This window comes from Maniola hyperantus, chromosome 4 (genome assembly GCF_902806685.2).
Source record: "Maniola hyperantus chromosome 4, iAphHyp1.2, whole genome shotgun sequence".
In the NCBI taxonomy this organism is placed as follows: Eukaryota; Metazoa; Arthropoda; class Insecta; order Lepidoptera; family Nymphalidae; genus Maniola; species Maniola hyperantus.
The window spans coordinates 10,638,844-10,651,938 of NC_048539.1; the positions used below are offsets into that span (position 1 = coordinate 10,638,844).

The 13,095-nt window shown below is 36.7% G+C and overlaps 1 protein-coding gene across 5 annotated transcripts in view; it reads left to right on the plus strand.

Annotated features, from left to right (window-relative positions):
- The first annotated feature begins 858 nt into the window (after positions 1-858).
- GABA-B-R1 (gamma-aminobutyric acid type B receptor subunit 1) overlaps positions 859-13,095 on the plus strand; it is a 141,821-nt gene continuing 129,584 nt past the window's right edge. For all 5 annotated transcript variants that reach the window (XR_011236621.1, XR_011236623.1, XR_011236622.1 and 2 more), the window contains exon 1: positions 859-1,205. The gene's annotated coding sequence lies outside the window, so the exon portion shown is untranslated. The remainder of the gene's footprint in view (positions 1,206-13,095) is intronic.

A 13,095-nucleotide genomic window follows, 5' to 3' on the forward strand; every position in this document is an offset into this window, starting at 1 on the left:
TAAGCCTTTGGCTATTTATAGAGAATAATTAGAAGTTCCTAGAGATTACTGAATAATTTAAAATACCAAAGAAAAAATAAATAGATAGTTATTATAGATTTTTTAAATAAACTTTTGTGCTAAATGTGAAGTTTCATAAAATTTCAACTTGGTGTGATTTACTACTTGACGAGTTCTTGAGGAAAAGAGTCTTAAAAGACAGACAGTCATAGACAGACAAACAACAAAATGATCCTAGAAGGGTCCATTTCTTCACAAATTATTATTCAAAGTAAGTAGGTACATAAGTAGGTTCCCAAGTAGCCATTAGGTATAGTTGTCTGGAGTTTTAATCAAAATTCCTCGATAAGATCCTGGGAAATCTATACACCTTACCAATTAGACGACGAAGGACACCGTGACCTTATGGTCCTGACTCTTGAATACCAAGTAGGTAGGCAGACTGCAGAGCTAGACTAACATTTTTTCAAATATTTTTGTGATTGTCTTGCTGAAACAGTTTAAGAACTATGTAGATAAGTACCTACCTACTAGTTAAATATATTAATTAATGTAGCTAGAGTTTTTCAAGGAAATAAATTACATAATTACCTACCTACTTCATATTTGCCTATTTAGGTTTGTATTAGCGCTGATTTAAAGAACTGCCTTTCTAGGGATTTACTTTCGTGTACTTAGTTACATCAACTCAAAAACAAAGTAATTGAGCAAAAGTAATCTATTCTAAAGTCGTAGTAATATATGAATATAGCTACCTAGATAAAGTACCTATATAATATCTTAGCGAGCGTGCTCGATTACAAGGGGTGAAGGCTTGCGCCGGGAAAATGTGGAAAACTCAGCCAGTCGGGTCGGGCACGCGCCGGTGGTTGGTGTGTCAGTCGCCATTCCGTTTGACGGCAGCATGAAACTTTAAGTCTGTTTTTCAGTCATATCTTGAAGCAAAGGTTTTGAAATAATATTGCAGTGTGTTACTTTACAGTCTAATCTTTTACTCGACGATATTTCTTGGTTGTGGACGTACAAGTGGCAAAATACTAGTGGCGGGAAACCGTTTGATATCTCACTTGACGTGTTGTGTCCTATGTGTACATAGAGAGAGGAGCCGTCTGCCCTAGAGGGCGGCCGACATGCTGGATTCGTCGTGAATCGATATTTTTGGACCGTTGTAGAGCAGAAATCATGAGGTTTGGAGCTTAATAAAGGTACGGAAAGTGTTATACTTTATGTCAAGCTGAAAATGGTATGCTCCACCACCCATTCTGTATGTAATTAGTCAAGGTAACCCCAGTCCCAAGTTGGGCGCCAATTATTGAATAGATACCTATGACTTATGCTTAGGTATTTATCAATGCTTTATCTAGAAAATAAAATATATTCTTTCAAAAAAACGGTTAGATATCAAAATATCTAAACCAAAGTTTAAAAGCATTCATTCATTCCTCAACGTTAAATCGCAACTAAGTGCCAAAGTAAAAATTTTAAATTAGGTAATTATCAAATTCTTCACTTTATGTAGAGAGCAAGTAGCAGCTAAAAATGATGCAACCAACCAACCAAAACCAAAATTCAGTTATAGAAAGAGAGCCAGCGCATGCCAGACCTTCCTTATTTAATAAAAGTTGAAAGTTTATCTGCGTATTGTCCCCAACACTGGGAGAAACGTTTGTATGGATGTTTGTTTGGATCATGGTGGCTTTAGGAGATAACAAAGTCTACTTTTTATATTTTCTTCGGAGTAGTATTAGAAATAACGTCATGCATTGTCAGACACTAAGTGTCAAGGGAACCCCCGCGAGGCACCCTTAAATTTATTAAACTTTAAAGGTGTCTGGCAGGGGGTTGCCACAATAATAAGTATCTGGCAATGCATGACATGATTTCTTATACTACTCCGAAGAAAATATATAAAAATTAGACTTTATACTTTGACGTAAGATTTTTTACACCTTTATTACCTGTTATCTCCCAAAGCCACCATGATCCAAACAAACATAAAAAATCCAAACAATACGCAGAGAAACTTTCAGCTTTTCTAAAATAAGGAAGCTCTGGTACGCGCTGGCTCTTAGACGTTGTGGCTTAAATTGAATTTTGAGGACACGCATAATATTCGGAGAAGAATAAAGTACGTAAAATGTTATTATCAATTACCTACCAACCTTACTTACGTACCTTATTTAAAAGGGTATACCTACCTATCTATTACATAATAAAATATTAATAATAATTAAAGCTTAGAAGACGCCACGTTTGATGTTAATTAAACTGGGTTATGTCTGTGTATTTTTAATGAGAGGCTTTCGCTGCCCTTGGTTGCCAACATAGATTTATTAGACTGAATATTATAATATACCTAGGTACCTAATAAGACTATAGAGTGACTACTCTTCAACTAGGTAGGTAGTTCCAACTTAGAGAAAGAGTTTAACCGTCAAATCCAACTGGGCTGGGCACCATTTCATTCATTCATTTCATTTGTCCAAAATGTAGAACAGATAAAAAAGTGAAATCTTTAAAATGAATTATAAAAATCATTAAATATATAATTTTGTAAACTGAAATTAACATTTTTCGATTGCTTATCGCTAATACCATCATTGTTTATAAGTAGATACATTTTAGATTTTTTCTCGCTTGATGTAGAATATCGTATAGTCGTTGGGTCATAAGATTCTAAAAATGGTGACCTCGCACTGGAAAAAAGAGCATTGGTAGAGCTCCTACTATAGTGGACAGACGACATCAAAGGGAGCTGCTTGATTCGGGGGGCGAAAGACCGTGGAGTGTGGAAGCCCCAACGAATCTTTCCTCTTTTAGTATAAATAACTTAATTAAGTATTTTATTAAGAACAACTAAATACTTTTATGTAGGTGTACCTAGTAATTTTGCTTCTGAAAACAAAACTCAAATGAATTCCGCGTTACCATTTTGCTAGAGGTTGCTTTTAAAACAAATATAAAATACACAGACACCCACGTAATATCGCTGAGATAAAAACTTTCAACAAAAGGTAGAACCTCAGGTAGGTAGCGTTTCACGAGTCCACCAAGTATGCGGCCTCGACAAACTTAAAGAAATGGGAACACCGGCAGAACCGCGGTCTACAAAGCCAGAAAGAAAAATCCTAATTCATACTAATATTATTAATGTGAAAGTATGTCTGTTTGTCTGTCTACTAGCTTTTTCCGGCCTGTTACGGATACAGCTATCCTTACCTATCTATATAGAACCCAGGCATAGCCGGGGGAGCTAACATGTCGTCTAGCAGCCCAGCTACGTGTGGAAATATGCCATCTCATCACGTTCCGGCACATAGAGTCATCAAGGTCTGCAGCCAGCTCTGTACGTGATCTCTGGTGCTAACCGACCACAGAACGGTAGAGGGGAAATCGATATAAAATCGATAGAGTTAGTTTTAAGGTAGCATTAATCTAGCATAAGTAGTATTTGTAATTTAGATAAGATATAGTTAAGTAAAGGCCTTCGTGTCCCAACGTCGACACGAATGTCCTAATAAAATCATTTTCGTAACCAAAAAGGACTTCTGCCTTCAACCCCCGCTCCAGGTAGCCGCCCTTACGTAACTGGCGCAGTCTTAAAGGATAGTCCTGGATGTTCAAGGTCGTCGTGGTGCATCCCCTAAAATCAGGTCAACGCCGTCAACTTCCTTGTCGGGACTACAGAACCTACGAGGAGCAGCTGTCATAGGAGCTGCCGCTGAAGACTTCGAGTCATACTGGAAATCGATGGATCGAAGCTCGCCAGCGACTTTGGTTTTGTAAGTACATGAAATCCTTTTTATTGGTTGTTATATTAACTTTTGCGCAGGGTACTATAATTTTATAACTAATACGATTTTTTATTACGATTTTCACCCGCGTAGTAGATACTTTCATTTTATTGAGTTTTGGTAATTTAATTATTTGATACCTTTAGGTAGGATAGTTTAGAATATTTAAAAAATGTCGGAACTTAGCCAAGTAGATTTGTTAGATAGAATAAATAAGTCACTTAAGTTTTTACCGAATTTTGATGGAAATTCTTATACTTTAACGAGATTTATTAATTTAGCCGACCAATTAGTGCGCTCATTTTTAAATCCAGGTCAAGAGTATGAGCTTTCAAACCTTTCCTTGATTAGCGGAATTCTTAATAAAATTACCGGATCTGCAGCAAGAACTATATCAGCCTACGGAATTTCCGATGATTGGAATAAAATTAAAGATACATTAGTTAACAGTTTTTCCGATTACCGAGATGAAATAACCTTACTAACAGACTTATCATATTTAATTCAAGGTCCAGATACAGTACATATATTTTACGAAAAAGTTCAAAATTTACTCTGCACACTTATTACGTATGTAGAGCTACACGAAACTGTCAAAACTACTGTCGAAGTAAAAATAACACTCTATCAAAAGTTAGCCCTTAAAACGTTCTTAAAAGGTTTAAGAGAACCTTTAGGGTCAAGAGTAAGGTGTATGAGACCCCCCACGCTGCAAACTGCTCTTGAATTTGCCAAAGAAGAATTAAATATAATACATCTACAGAACAGAACTAAATTTTTTCAAAATTATCATAAGCGTACTCGTAGACCTTATTATTTTTATTCACAGCGAAATTATTATAGTGGTACGAATTTCCCTTCTAGATCACGAAAATACTCAATGTCCCAAAAACACATTCCTTCAGAACCTCAATACCCTTCAAACACTTATATCCCATGCCAACCTCACCCTGAACCAAAAATTTGCCCACAGGTGGACTTAAATCTACACAGTACACTGGAAACTCCGGAACGTAAAATTCCTGTGTATAATAATATATCGGACCAATATTATAATTCCCAACAATACGTGCCGACCCGGTGTGAAAATGAAATTGACACCGTTGCTGACGATAGGCAAAATGACGATTTCATAATATCACGTTTGCCCATAGAACAGTTAAATGCAGAGGAGACAATGAATTTAATTAACCTTTGTAAAGAATTTCCAGATGTATTTCTTTCTAATATAGGTAATTTAAGTGTCGATTTCCGACAACTTCATAAATTAGATAAAAAGAATCCGAGTGATTTTACCAACTCTCTAGATAAAATCGGGAGGTCTTTGTACTTTACGACTTTAGATATACAAAATTCATATACAATTTCCGAAGATCTTATGGACAGTGTCCTTCAAGGCCTACCAAATTGTACAACCCTTTTTGACAAAATTGTAATTTTTTCAACATCCTTGCAGGAACACATACTTAATTTGCGAGATTCGTTCGAACGACTTAGAAACTTCAATTTAATAATCCAGTTAGATAAATCTGAATTTTTCAAACGCGAAACGCCATTCTGTCACATGTATTCTCCAGATGGTATAAAACCAAACCCACATTATGTTTTACATATTTTAAATTACCCATTACCTAAAAATCGCCAGCAGATTAAGGAATTTTTAGGCATCCTTGGCTTTTACAGAAGATTCATACCCGACTTCGCAAGTGTAACCAAGCCTTTAACATCGTGCTTGAAGAAAGGAGCGAAATTAAATTTTGATTCAGAATTCGTCAATTGTTTCAGACAGTGTCAAATTCTTGTTAAAAATATGCCTATCCTAGCATATACAGATTTTGGAAAAGAATTAAATTTAACCACATACGCATCAGAAACCACTTCGGCACAGAGCTTCAAAATATCATTTCTATCATTTTGTATGGCGCATATCGCACTAGAGCGGCGCGGCGCGGCGCTTCACCGCGCGTTGCCGCGCGGCACGGCTGGAGAGAATATTTTGAAGCGCACCGAAGCGACGCGCAGTGCAGTGACGCTAGTGCGACATACCCAGCGGCGCGGCGCGGCGCTTCAGTATGCGTACGTCGCTCGAATAAGATACACGCGCATCTTGTTAGGTATTTAAAGTACAGGCAAGAATCGGCAAGATAGACCTCAAAATAAATAACGTAGGTTTAATTTTTGACACATGACGTGTTCCTCATGCTCTTAGAAGTATATCCTCAAAGGTCCCAACCCCTAGGAAGTCGGCTTCCCCCCTTCCCAGTGTCTAAATGTATAAATGTCTCTCCGAGCGTTATGAGAAAACATCAATGGTAAAAATAATCCTGATTAAATAACTATAATATATTATGTACATAATATTATACCTACCTACTTCATCTAGGTAGAATTAATAGTTTCGGAAATATGCCTACCTATTGTTGTACTTGTGTTTATATTATACTAGCTTATGCCCGCGACGTCGTCCGCGTGGACTACACAAATCTCGAACCCCTATTTTACCCCCTTAGGGGTTGAATTTTCATAAATCCCTTTTTAGCGGATGTCTACGTCATATTAGCTAGTTAGCTAGCCAGCATGCCAAATTTCAGCCCGATCCGTCAAGTAGTTTGAGCTGTGCGTTGATAGATCAGTCAGTCAGTCACCTTTTTCTTTTATATAGGTATTTAGATATAATATGTACCTGTGTTACCTGCCTATTTTATATATTCTATTGCACATAAACAAAGACATTTTGCGAAAATGCTTTTTCTAATGTAATTTCCGCAGAACCTAAGGACTAGCTGATGCCCGCAACTTCGTTCGCGTAGATGTAGGTTTTTAAAAATCCCGTGGAAACTTTTTGATTTTCGGGATAAAACTAGCCGGAATGCAAGCTACCTCTGGTCCAAACTTCATATAAATGGGCCTTTAACAATCCTGTGGAAATTCTTTCATTTTCCAGGATAAAAAGTAGCCTGTCCTTCCCGGGATGTAATTCAACTTTGTACCAAATCTCATCAAATTCGGAAGCTGTTGAGCCGTCAAAAGCTAGTAGATAGACAGACAAATACACTTTTGCGTTGATAATAATATAGTATGGATATGCATAAATATTTTTTTATAATTTCCATAAAACTATCATCATCATCATCATCATCAACCAATAGATATGTCCACTGCTGGACATAGGTTTCTTGTAGGATTATATTACCGACCTGTGTGGTATACCTATTGTTTCTAATGTAATTTCCACAAAAACTATTAGGCAATAGCATAAAGAATTTTGTCTTCGACATTCTGAAGTAATGTGAAATGGTACAGAGTCATTAAGAAGGCGAGGAAACAAAATGTGATATCCTTCTTGATAGCGTGACTTTGGTATGTCAGCAATCCATTTCTTCTTCTTTTTAGGGTTCCGTACCTCAAAAGGAAAAAACGGAACTCTTATAGGATCACTTTGTTGTCTGTCTGTCTGTCTGTCTGTCTGTCTGTCTGTCTGTCTGTCTGTCCGTCTGTCTGTCAAGAAACCTACAGGGTACTTCCCGTTGACCTAGAATCATGAAATTTGGCAGGTAGGTAGATCTTATAGCTGACATTTGGGGAAAATCTGAAAACCGTGAATTTAGGGTTAGATCACACAAAAAAAATTAAATTGTGGTCATGAACTAATAATTAGTATTTTCAACTTTCGAAGTGAGTGACTATACCAAGTGGGGTATCATATGAAAGGTCTTCACCTGTACATTCTAAACAGATTTTATTTATTTTTATGCATCATAGTTTTTGAATTATCGAAATCATACGACTGTAGTACGGAACCCTCATTGCGCGAGCCTGACTCGCACTTGGCCGGTTTTTTCTCTTCGATAATTCGTTCTTCTTCTGCACAACAAAGAAATTAAGTGCAACGCTTACGCAAGGCCCTCTTGGCGCCGATATGCCTATTGCCTACTCTTCCAGAACTTTGAATGATAGTGAAACTAAATATCCTACGAATAAAAAGAACTTCTTGCAATAGTCTGGGCCACAAAATACTTTAGGCCGTATCTTTTTGGTAAAAAGTTTAATTTGATTTCTAATTTTCAAAATTTACCCAAGTTCAAAGAATTAGGTCCACGTATTACGCGATGGAATTTAAAGTTAAGTGAATACGATTATACAATTATTAATAAAAAGGTTTCAGAAACGAACGCGGATACCCCGTTAAATAAATCTAGGTCCGTTAATCATTTGGAAAAATCAAAATTACAGGCAAAGCCACAGGAAAAACCGAGTTTAAGTCAAATTAACACTAAGCATACGAAGGTACAGAATCCTATTTCCAAAATTCCTAACCAAACCTCGAATTCCCAAAACCATACTATACATTTATATACACGAAGGAAAATTCGCGGTCCCTTTACAAAATCACGTTTTAAAAGACAGGTAATAAAGTAAATTAATTAGATAGGTATGTGCAATTCTTTCCAGACATTAAATTACAAAGATATAGAATTTGTCTTTTCACACGATCAAGTTTCAGCCAACCGATAGGACTACTATATTCCTATGTTTTACCAAGAACTATAACACTATATCTTTAAAATAATTAGTTTTTGCAATTAGATAATTATTTCAACACATATATACATTCTTTACTATAGACCTTTTACATTTTAGCATTTATTATTTCTTCTAAATTATAGCAAAACTAGGTGTACCTACCACTAATCGGAAAAAGTTAAGAAAGCTCTTACTTGTGTCACATTGTGACTATAGAATAATGAGCAAATTTAGCATAAAGTAGGTATACCTAATGCTCACTTCCTGTAAATTTTCGTGCCTTGAACCGAAAATATGCAAGAAATCTTGAGCAGAACCTACATCATTCCCAGATCAAAAGTAAGTAGAAATAATTAGATCATTGATAACTCAATGTACTTACCTACACCTTATTCAAAAATATAATATAATTTTAAAAAAGTTCTTTCTAAAAGTAAGTAGGTATATAATAAGTCATAGTTACCTATCTAGTTATAACGAGTAGACATTTAGCTGATCATTTTACAGAATTCATGCAGTTGTAGTCCTTAGGTTCTTTTTACATTACATTTAGTTCAGATTTTTTTATCAATTTAGCTCGAATTAATTAGTACATTCTGTCAATTATACTACTTTGCTTTTAATATACCTATCGTAGTAGTTATAGTACCATATGCACATTTTTATCTCAACCAATTCTAAGGTTTTCATTTACATTGAGGCTGAATGCCCGAAGGTCAGTTCTTCAAAACTACGTGAGCAGAAAATATCACTCACTGAGGAACCAATTTATCCGGAGAACACATCAACTACTGTCACAGGAGATAGATGAAACGTGATAATCCACGCCTATCTCTCTGTCTAAGGAGGCTCAGAGAAAGCAGCTCAACCATTATCCATGAATTAAGAACTACTTCAATACTACCAGTATGCCGCAATATTCGGCTTCACTTCCAACGGTACGACTCGACTAGCCCATTACAGATGCTTCATCTTCACGAACGAAGTCCAGCAGCAGCCCTCCAGACTGAGGGTGGAAACCTCCGAGGACGTTCCGGCGACATTTCCGTTAAAATTACTACAATGGTCGCCGCACTGAGGGTGGAGGTGTTACGGATACAGCTATCCTTACCTATCTATATAGAACCCAGGCATAGCCGGGGGAGCTAACATGTCGTCTAGCAGCCCAGCTACGTGTGGAAATATGCCATCTCATCACGTTCCGGCACATAGAGTCATCAAGGTCTGCAGCCAGCTCTGTACGTGATCTCTGGTGCTAACCGACCACAGAACGGTAGAGGGGAAATCGATATAAAATCGATAGAGTTAGTTTTAAGGTAGCATTAATCTAGCATAAGTAGTATTTGTAATTTAGATAAGATATAGTTAAGTAAAGGCCTTCGTGTCCCAACGTCGACACGAATGTCCTAATAAAATCATTTTCGTAACCAAAAAGGACTTCTGCCTTCAACCCCCGCTCCAGGTAGCCGCCCTTACGTAACTGGCCCGTCCGTCGAACGAAATTTATTTAGTCAAAGGTATGGTTCCAATATCTACGCCAGAGGTACGAGTACGTAACTGCGCGCCGTAATTGTTCAAAATTCAATGTTGACACAAAAAAGAACAAGTCAAAATGTCTGTCCCGAATTCAGTTCGTGCTCACGCGGGCTCAGCGGGGATTATACCGTGCAAGCGAAACCGTGGCAAATATAGCTTTTGTCAAACCCGCCAACAAACTAATGTTTGCACGTACAAGGACACAATCTTAATAAACTTCGGAACAGTAATCCATACTTTTATAATAACGTTATCGAAGGGACCGTGAAAAGGGAAAACTTTGGTAATAGTTTTTTCTCTGTTGAGCTGCGTAATAAACAAAGGTTTTACTATTGTAGGTAATAACATTATTTTAATGTTATAACTACATATTATCATAGATGTTCGCGAGTTTGTCTTCGTGGATTTAGATATTTTATTAAAGATTCCGTTAGAATTTCTCAAAATCCTTAGTCTACGATAAAGTTTATTGAAAAGTTCGAAGCAGAAAGTTTCAAACTTCAGTGGTTTGAGCTGGCGTTGACGGGTCACAACAAATTTGGGAACCATCACCGATATGGATTTTGTCGGGTTCAAAAGGATAGATGGCAACTCTCTGAAGGTAAATATGCCACTCTGCCCGCCCTGAGTGGTTGTCATAAGTATTTATGGCGCCTGAAAGATGCGTGATCGTTACCAAAAATTACATCATATGGATATGGCTGGTGATGGTATAGAAAGAAAGTACTAGTTGTGCAAACTGAGTTATACTTGGTATTCACTCGTATAGGTATTCGATATGCCCGCGACCTTCATTCGCATGAATTTAGGTTTTTAAAAATCCTGTGGGAACTCTCAAACAGCCTATGTCCATCCCCAGGATATGCAAGCTATTTCTCTACCAAATTTTGTCAAAACGGATGGACATGAAAAGCTAACAGACAGACTGATACACTTTCACATTTATAATAATATTAAGAATGGATTTATTTTTATATACCTAGTATCTACGTAGAAGATGATACCAGGCTACATTTTCTTCCATCTTCGTCTGCGTGAATTTAGATTTTAAAAATTATATTGGAAATTTTGAAAATCCTTTCTTACTGGGGGTCTAGAGAAAACTAGAATGAAAAATCTGAAGTTTCTAAACACAGGTGTTTGAACTTTGAGCTTTAACATTGATGTCAGCCAGTCAGTCTAAGTATCCTTTTACATATATCAGGTATAGAAATGAAGCTTTGAAAGACTTGTTCAGTATCCGGCAGAAAATATTGTACATCGACATTCAGAAAGGGATTTCGGCTTTGTACAGCGTTGTCTCTGTCTTTTTCTTCTCCGTACTCATACGTATGTGACGCTTTGTCAGTCTCAACGACAGAGACAGTGCTCTAAAAAACCGCTATCTCTTTCTAAAGGTCGATGTACAATATTTCCTGCTTGGTACTGTATAATCCTACAATACCTGGGCTAGGGATCACGAGTAGATAGGCAACTAAACGGATTATTCCGATAATTTGCCACCTGAGTATGCTGCTTATAATAATGATATTATTGTGCTTGCGTCTAGGGCTGTAGGCTTCTGTTTACCAATATCAAAATATTACCAATGTCTCTAAATTGATCTGTTAAAAGCGTGCCGCTATAAACCGTTGAAAACACTCAAGAATAGTCAGCAGTCTAGGCTATAAATTCAAGAATAAAAAGCAAGTGGTAATTTAAAGGATATCAACACTGGCACCAAGGAGCCGCGCGAAAAATATCTAAGGAGCTACGAGCTGAATTTAAATGTGTGGGTCATGACCCCGAATGGACTTCTGTTGTTTAGTACATTAAAATTTTATGGAAATGTAAGAATACAAAGTAGCGGACGCGAGGAAAATACAGATTTCTCATTTTCTTTTATTTTCATTTCCGATGGATTGTAGGAAATAAGGACTAATGAATTTTAAGTCATTATTAAAGAATCAAATATCTTCGCAATGTGTGCCCAGACCCTGGCCCAGAGGATTTGCTTTATTCTGGAGACGGGCAAAGGCCACTTCTTTTCCTGGAAAACTACACGCGGATGAACTCGCGGGCACCATCTAGATATTTATAATTTTATCAAGTCCGTACACTTTAATAAAATACTTTAACTGCACTATTTAAAATATTCTAACTATTACGATCCATTGAAATATGACAGTTTTATCATGCCTATTACAAGACAGATTCATGGAGGTATTCAAGAGGGTTTCATAATAGGGCATTGAATTCCGTCTGAATTGGAGGGCTCTCACATAATATACCATCGTCGTGTTCGGACGACATACCGAAACTAAAAATTGTTCCTATTCTGATTCAGAACGTCAAATCCAAGCACTAAAAGCTACGCAAGGTCTAAAGCGGAAGCGTAGTAGCTTAATTCCATAATATTGTGATTCGATTCAAAATGATTTAAGTTTCTGATATTGGGAGCGTGCAAATGTAGGTTTTCACAAAAATAGATTCAGCGAGCCTGTGGTTATATTGTTTTATCGTATCGTATGAAATTAATTTTAAAAAATATTATTAAAATGACACGCAATCATTGGCTAGGTGCTTGAAAATCAATATCTATATTTGGTAGGGTAAATAGTATTTATGTTATATTATTATTATTATTTACTGCATGATGCCAGTGACTTCAACCGCGTGGATTTAAGTTTTCTAAAAATCCTGTGGAAACTCCTTGATTTTCCGAGATAAAATTAGCCTCTGCCCATCTTCGAGATATAGGCTACTAGCTGATGCCCACGACTGTCCGCGTGGAATTATTTTTTCTGAAAATCCGGTGGGAACTTTTTGATTTTCCGGCATAAAAAGTAGCCAATGTCACTCCGGGTTTTATCTATACCTACCCATGTGTCAATCCGTTGCACCGTTGCGACGTGGTTAAAGGACAAACCAACAAACCAATAAACCGAACAAAAACACTTTCGCATTAATAATAAGGGTGCTGATCTATGCCAAATAGGTATGCTTACGATTTCATGGATATAAGTTGTTTAAAAATCCCCGAGAACTTGAATTTTCCGAGATAAATGTAGCCTAGTCCATCTTCGGGATACAAGCTATCTTTGAAGGGAAAAAATAACAGACATAGAGACAGAAACACTTTCGCATTTATTAGGTATATTAGTGGAGTACCTATACTAGTATTTATGACATATACTTAATAAGTTAAAAATGTCTAATTAATTAAAATAAAAGAGAATTAATTAGGTAACGTTTGCTCCTT